This window comes from Puntigrus tetrazona, unplaced genomic scaffold, assembly GCF_018831695.1.
Source record: "Puntigrus tetrazona isolate hp1 unplaced genomic scaffold, ASM1883169v1 S000000006, whole genome shotgun sequence".
Classification (NCBI taxonomy): Eukaryota; Metazoa; Chordata; class Actinopteri; order Cypriniformes; family Cyprinidae; genus Puntigrus; species Puntigrus tetrazona.
In genome coordinates, this window is record NW_025047686.1 from 395,851 (window position 1) to 403,130 (window position 7,280).

At 37.6% G+C, this 7,280-nt stretch overlaps 1 pseudogene; it reads right to left on the reverse strand.

Moving 5' to 3' along the window:
* Positions 1-4,090: 4,090 nt before the first annotated feature.
* LOC122332214 lies at positions 4,091-6,789 on the reverse strand (annotated as a pseudogene).
* Positions 6,790-7,280: the final 491 nt, after the last annotated feature.

Genomic DNA, 7,280 nt, shown 5'->3' on the forward strand with positions numbered 1-7,280 from the left:
GACATACACAAGAGTTTAGAAACAGCCCTGACAGGTACCTATGTGTGCGCTTCAACAGAGGACTTATTTTATTGTTCTGTTTTAAAATAATAGGTCTCTATTTCTAAGATTCTATCTCCGTTTCTTTCTCTTAACTTGACAAACCGTAAACAGACAATGTATCATGGACCTGGTGTTCGGGTTTAGAGCTGCTCTGACAGTTTCGTATGCTTCAGGGCTTTTGTTGCCATTCTGGCTCTGCGCTAAGTCACGAGAGTCTATTGGCTCTGTCTGGGTCTGATAGTGGGGCAATGCGTCACATGATGGAGGATGTGTAGATTTGATCTTGAGGTTATTTTTACGCTGACGCTGTGGCCACAACCGAAGGAGGTAATTGAGTGTAGCACATCCGATTAATCTGCTGTGTCCGGAGCGGAGGAAGAAGACACCCTAGGCCAGTCTACGTTTACACACCTCATTCCCAATTATCACTTCCCAAACTGTCTGGGAGAGCACGGCCAATTAGAGAGTCAAAATATCAGTTATTAACAAGCAAACACTGACATTGCTGTGACAACTGAGAAACAGCATTTGCTGTTTCTGAGATGTTCACGTTCACATGCGTCTAGCATGGCAGAGAAATGAACAGCATAACCTTTGCGGTTTTTAAAACTTTGCCTATTAACAGAGATCCGAAAACTGACATGCACAAGAGTTACATACCAGCATTTATCAGCCTGACCTAGTATGAGCCTGACTTCTCTGTCAGCTTTTATTATCAAATCAGACGTATACCGAAGAGACAGGCGTGAGGTTCTGTCTGGATTCATTTACATAAGCCCCTGTGAGATGAAATGGTGTCTAAATCTATGCCCAAAACCATTTTAGGTCAGTAAAATCATTGTGTAATGTAGCTGACTAGGCTTAAGTTGTTTATTTAAACAGGTTATTGAGAGTGACTTTTGAGGCAGCGGCACCAGTTCGAGTCGGACAACAGCAAGGTGTCAGGGGAATATTGGTATGAATAGTTACTAACAATGGTCTAGACAAACCTTTCAGTGTAGGAGATGGACTTAAATTGAACTCCCATATTTTACTGCAAGATTCTCGAAGATAAATTCTTCAAATAGTGGTATGAGAAAGACCGTCAAAAGTCACTCTCAACCTATATCTCTGTAAGGCCTTTAAAAAAAAAAATCTGTCTTCATGTATTTTACAACAATTCAGCTAGTGGTTCTGATGAGGTAGGGGGTCGTGTTTCATGATTTTTTGCCTTGTTGGAGCCAATAGCCTCGTGGTTAGTGTGCCAACATGTAGCGCAGTTCTCAACACTCCAGGTAGGTTGCAGTTCGGGAAAATTGGCACTGGATGTTACTGATGGTTTAATTCTTGGTGAAAACGTAATGTGCTTTAAAAAAAATACTGTAAAGACATCTGATAATTTCTTGGGCCCTCAAACCTTTATTCTAAAGTGAAGATCATAGTAACCCACTAACAATAATTTAAATCTAGCGAAGAGTTAATAACAAAATAACTCAATTTACAAAACTCGCAAAAGCTTACAATGTTACTGAGTTATCACAATCTTCAAAATTCCAACTCTCTCTTAAGTATTTGGTTGTACACTTTAGAATGAATTATACATTATGTATTATTCATATGAATTATGAACCTGTATACTGTAATTCTTAGTAGTTCTTGGGGAGGTATGAAAAAATAATAGTTACTGATGTCTTGCTAGTTAGTAGTAGTTGCTAGAGTGCTAATATTGTATTACTCATGTGTTCTTGTGTAGTTATTCATTAATGATGGATTCGTTTTCTAAAGTTTTACCTATTATTTTCTACATGTATAGTGTGCACAAAAATCTGACTCATTACAAAGATCTGTCGGTTGAATTATGTACTCTTGCTTACAAACGTAATAATCCTCAATGTTGTAAAAGGAAACCGAATGGATTTTACGCATTGAAACTAGACAGCTGAATGCAAATGAAATCTCGATGTGGTTTGTTGACTCGTTCTGTGTCAGTGGAAAGGTCATAAAAAAGATTAGTTATTAGCATGCTTGGATGAGCTCTTGGTTATTAATCATCTGAAAGTGATGAAGAAAAGTGTAATTAGTTTCTTATTTTAAGGGAATCATACATTTATGCATATGACAGATACTTTTATTATAAAAATGCAGTACATTACATTAAAAGTATACATTTCGATTTATCCTGTGACATTGGAGTTGTGCTTACAAATGCATAAATCACAAGCAGCAGTCACACATATACAAGTAGATCTCAAACCCACTACAAGTGCAAATATAGTGTACTTCTACACTATATGTTGTTGCCACAAAACACATGAGCAGGAAGTTACTGTAGAAATGACATTACGTTATTGTTGTCATACTGTCTGAATCATCACAAGCAGTTAACAAAATGGTTTATTTTAACTTTAAAATGGAAGTACAGGTGCTATTAAGGCACACTATGGCTGTTGTCACATTATTCAGTTTTGGTAATTGAGAAGGTTATCCCACTAGATTGACAGCAAACTGCTATGAAATTGAATTGGTATTAGAAATAAATATCGCAAACATGTTTTGAGGAATAAATTCAGTATGGCTGGAGTGTCAGCTCATTTAAATAATACTAGAGTTGATTCTAGTGTGGTGAAAGTGGAAATCATGCAGGAAGGGTTGTGGTCAGCTTAATTTCCGGTCAGAGGAATAAAGAAAAGCCACTGGGCAGCAGTGTAAGCCAAGAACGTACTCTTTTTAAGGAAGAAAGACAGGAAGTTAAAGCATGATATTCTATTTAGCAAGATGTTATAACGTGAGTTTGTTAGATCTCTCGCCCTTGCAATCATCATAAAACCACAAACAAGAGTATGTGCTGAGAGGAAATGTCATTTGATAACCCTTGTGTTCCATCACTATTTACAGACTGACTTAACCAAAAAGAAGATACGAGACGGTTGTTTTGTTGTTTTTTTGAACATCAATGGTCACCAATGGTTCTATTCATTTTTTTTTTTTTATTTAACTCTGGCTTGAAGGCTCTTAACTCCAACAAATGTAATTTCATCAAATTATTCACAGAATTGCAGTTTGAAAACATGCAAGAACATATTTATATCGATCCGACATTGAGAGAGAGTTTCCAAAAATACATCAACCCTCGTGGTTTTCACAGAAACGATTAGCTTTTCAGGGTTATAACTGAGGATAGAAGTGCATCCTGCCTGCTTGAGAGTGTGTGGGAGCCTTTGAAGTGCAATCTCCCCCCCTGGCAGTTAAGAGACCCTCTTCTGCATCCACTCTAGCCTTCTGTTCCAGTTATGACAACATGACTGGAGCCAAATTTATTCTGTGTCTGCATTTCTAACAACCTGTATATGCGCATGTGTGCCTGCATTTGCCTGAATGCAGCATCACAGGTATCGACAGCTGATTATTGCCGTTACAGCTCCGGATGCTATGTGAACCATTAGTAAATACACTTACAGTTTAAATTAAGCATGAACAAGAAAAGAAAACATAAACTGCTGTTAGTATGCTACTTAATATTGATGTTTCTAATTAATACAATTAATGGCAATGTAAAAAGTTGTCTTTTAGTTGGCAAAGCTCAAGGGACTTAATTACGGGGAAGAAAACCAGGAGGTTTGTTCGTACACCTTGAGCTTCTCCGATATTCAGTCAGCATGTATGAGTTTGCTCAGCCAGAATTCATTTGGTTGACGGCTGTTCTGCAGATTGATTGATGGATGGATGGAATGGCTGATTAATTGATTGGTTGCTTGAGTCATTTTACTTCTAGAGCTCCAGAAAAGTGTTACTGCAATACATTATGGAAGTAAATTAAGACACTGTAATAAAAAATTAGGAATGTCATGTTCAAACAGCTGGTACTTTCTGGTCCTTTTGCACTAATAATATTAAAAATAACTATATATCAGTTTTTACCATACAAATAAAAAAAACAATTAATGATTTATTATACACCTCTCTATGCATCAGTATAAAAATATATGAAGAAGAAAAAAAAATACAATAGTAATGTATATGTATATCAAAACGAAAACTTGACTTAATAAAAATATAACGGAAAAAAAAAATAATATTAAGCGCTATGCACACTGCTATGACCCTCAGTCACTTCCGCTGGGCATACTGCCCCGTCGGCTCATCTGTAGCTCCATGATTCCAGTTCGGTTGACAATACTTCTCAGATAATTGCGGAAAATAGAGCTGGAGAAGCAGTAGATGACCGGGTCCAGAGCACTGTTTAGGTAGGTGAAGGCTATGGATGTAGAAAACAACTGACTGGTGAATGTGTAAGCCTCACAGTACGTAGGTCCGAGTTTTTTCAAATAGAGTGCCGTCAATCCTGTGCCAATGCTGGGAAAGAAGCAGAAGACAAACACCCCAACAATTACCAGGACAGTCCGAATAGCCCTTTTCCCTTTCTTGTCCTTGTCCATCTGGCGCGTACGTAGGATACATGCAATACTCACGGAGCAGAAGACCAGGAGTAATAAAGGCAAAAAGAACTCTAAAATAAACACTGTATAATGCAGTTTGATACCTAGCGATGGATTTTGATAGTTGCTAAAGCTCCTGCAAAGGGAGATGTTGTTTTTCTCGTCTAGAAGATTGTTGGCCAGCAAAGGGATTCTTAGGAATATCACAACAGCCCAGATGAAGCAGGCAATGCCGCCTGCTTGCTTTGTGCTTATGTAGTTTATCTTGTGATGCGATGGGCCACTTTAAAGTAGCGGTCAACAGCCACGGCGGTCATGAAGGCGATGCTAGCTGAACGGTTGACCGAGAGCATGAATAGGTTGATCCGACACCAGGCGTCTCCGAATATCCAACTCTCACCACGCATGAAGTTGTCGATGCGGAAGGGGAGGCTGATGAGAAGCAGAAAGTCAGACATAACCAGGTTGAAGAGGAACATGACATTGGCCCTCCAAGTCCTAAGGGTTTTGCTGAAGACAAACAGTGCCATGAAATTGCCAGGAAGACCCAGTAGCAGCTCAATGATGAGTACAGGAGGAAGGATGGATGCCACCAGGTTTTGAGTTGAAGCACCGCAGTAACTGTTATTGGACGTCATGGTTGCAGAAGTGCTGTGCATTGCTGAAAATAGAGTTCAGTTTCACGTTAGAAATTCTGCAATGGAAACAACATTGTGATATCACTGCTGGAATGTGGTCATCCTGTATAGCAGGGCTTTCACTTTGGCCACACATTTCTGTTCACTAAAACGAGCTGATGTTACAAAACCCACCCCTTTTACTAGAAGTGGGGAGAAGTATAAACTTGTTGCAACAGTGTTTGCATTGTACAAGGAAGTCTGCCTTCCTGTGTAGTGTAAAATGCTGAAGCAACTGTTTTAGAGTAACAACGGTTTCATAATATGGTAGAAGCAAAAGTTTTGTTGCATGAGTATCTGCGAGTGGAAATAATATGACACCAAAAGCAGGCATTTGAATGATTTGTGACATCCATTTAAGTTGAGGTTTTTAAAATGCATTTATAACCATTCAAGAATGGTTGTCTAAAAACACCATGCATGATTTCCTTAAAAGGATAGTTCAGCCAAAAAGGCACGTTTTTCCATTATTTACTCATTCTCATGTTTGTTTAGAAAACTTTTTTTTTCCTATGGAACACCAAAAATATTTGGAAAAATATTGGTAGTCAGCCAATGACTTCCATTAATTTTTTTTCAATGTCTGCCACCACTTTCAACATTCCAACATTCTTCAGAATATTTTCTTTTGTATTTAACAGAATAAAAAAAGAAAAAAAGATCAACTTCAGTATTAACTATTTATTTTAATTGTGGCGTGAACTTTCCCTGTTAACCAACTGTTCTCTTTATGCCTTTTAGTATTTTCCCAACTTTACGGTTTCATGATTCATATATCAAAGGGTTAAAATGTGTACTAAGAAAAATAATCCAATCTAATATTGACTACTGAAAAATAATCTAAATGATTTATGGGGTTCTGGATTCTTGGAGCAATGAAACTGAAAATATGTGTACCCATGAATAGCATGCAAATATCTGCACAGCGGACCATTTTTAACCATGAAACCGAAGCAATCTTATTTCTTTAGAGGATTTTGAAATATCAATATGTAAAGGAGAAGTAGTGTTTTACATATGGTTTACACAGTCAGCTTGCATATCTACATACTGAAATAAATGTATCTGAAATTAGGATTTTAATTAAAAAAACATTTTTGGTAATGAATAGACATTGTTTTCCTTTTTTAATCAAAATGAAGTTATGTTGGCGCCCAACAAGGTCAGGGTTGTTCCTCTTTGCAGAGAACAGAGTAACAGCAGGTTTCAGCTTGGTCTGTCATCTGTTGACCATAGAGTTCTATGTAGAAAAGATGAATGGAAACGGTAATACACATTTCCCATCTCTCTTCAGGTACATGTTTTACCTTTGGTTAAATATGAGAAAAACATATTTGCTCTATGCGGTTTTAATGTGATTTTGTTGTTCACCTAACCTTTAACATCGATGCATAAAACCAACTTCAGTGTTAATTTATCATTTGCAAATACAGCCCTGGTTTCATGAGCTACGTTTCACCATTAAATATGACCCAGCTTAAAGTGGAGTTCTTAATTTAGATAAAAAGGTAATCGTTTTTCTGTAAGAAAAGTTTCTCGTGACTTACCAGAGTTGACAACTGACTATTTGGCAGATTGTGTCTTGAGAGAGTGTGAAACAAGTTCTCGTCTGAGCGAAGCTCGCGCTCAGTAGTTGTGTCAAAGCGAGCTTCCTCTGTCTGAGTCATAATGACGCAAAGGGAACGTGTCTTACCCAATTTTGGTGCAGTTTTAACGTTACCTTACATTACCCTGTTTTAATACATTTAGTTTATTTCAATAATGCAATATATAGATATGCAATAATGTTTAAAGCATAAGAAAGTGATGTTGTTGCACAGCAACACTGCTGAACAAACTGGTTGCATGCAAATATGCAGCTTGGCATAAATTCAAAAGGCATATAGTGTGGTCTAATGATGAGATCCATCTGTTTTAGTCCAGCTAGAATTTCCCGTGCATCCTGTGCGAAACCAAACTCTTCAAGAGAATAAAAAACTCTACTGAATGACAGGTTTCCAAGCCCCATTTTAAACTTAAGTAAGGTAACATGTAACGAATGTATTCCTTAAAATCTCGTAGTGACATCAAGATGGAAAGTGAAGTTGAGGCCAATACTGATGCTTCTTTTGCTCTTTCTGACACTTCAACAGTTTGATGTCTGCAG